This window comes from Carlito syrichta, unplaced genomic scaffold (assembly GCF_000164805.1).
Source record: "Carlito syrichta isolate Samal-C Ts95f unplaced genomic scaffold, Tarsius_syrichta-2.0.1 Scaffold240364, whole genome shotgun sequence".
Taxonomy (NCBI): Eukaryota; Metazoa; Chordata; class Mammalia; order Primates; family Tarsiidae; genus Carlito; species Carlito syrichta.
This window is the reverse complement of record NW_007184460.1, coordinates 1-603: the sequence shown is the minus strand read 5'-3', so window position 1 is coordinate 603 and position 603 is coordinate 1. Positions and strand designations below refer to the sequence as shown.

At 58.9% G+C, this 603-nt stretch overlaps 1 long non-coding RNA gene across 1 annotated transcript; it reads left to right on the top strand.

The window, feature by feature from the left end:
* The first annotated feature begins 8 nt into the window (after positions 1-8).
* Positions 9-603, top strand: LOC110595054. Its single transcript, XR_002481585.1, has 3 exons — positions 9-107; positions 180-377; positions 541-603. It is a non-coding gene; the product is annotated as an uncharacterized LOC110595054 (long non-coding RNA).

The following is a 603-nucleotide window of genomic DNA, read 5'->3' as shown; positions in this document are numbered from 1 at the left end:
TGCGTTCGGCGGTCCCGCGGATCTGTCTCTTGCTTCAACAGTGTTTGGACGGAACAGACCCAGGGACTCCCTCTCTTCCAGCCTCCCACTGCCCTCCGATCTCCTCTGTACTTGCAACCTCCGTGACCACCTTCTCGGCCACCTCCTGTTTCTGGGACCAGCGACCACCGTTTTTGCAGTTACTTGCAACCTCCGTGACCACCTTCTCGGCCACCTCCTGTTTCTGGGACCAGCGACCACCGTTTTTGCAGTTAGCTCCTTTTTGCCGACCAACCATGAGCTCCCAGGTTCGCCAGAATTATTCCACCGAGGTTGAGGCAGCCGTCAACCGCCTGGTCAATTTGCATCTGCGGGCCTCTTACACCTACCTCTCTCTGGTGAGTACCTGGGGCGCCCCCGCCCCTATTTTTCTAACTGCGCACTTCGGGCCTTCTGCGCACGCGCTGCTCTTCTCTGTCCGGTTGGGTAAACAGAGGGCGGAGTCGGTACGCCTGGCTTCGCCTCCCGCTGACCCATTGTTCCCTCCATCTCTTCCCGCAGGGCTTTCTATTTCGACCGCGACGATGTGGCTCTGGAAGGCGTGGGCCACTTCTTCCGAGAATT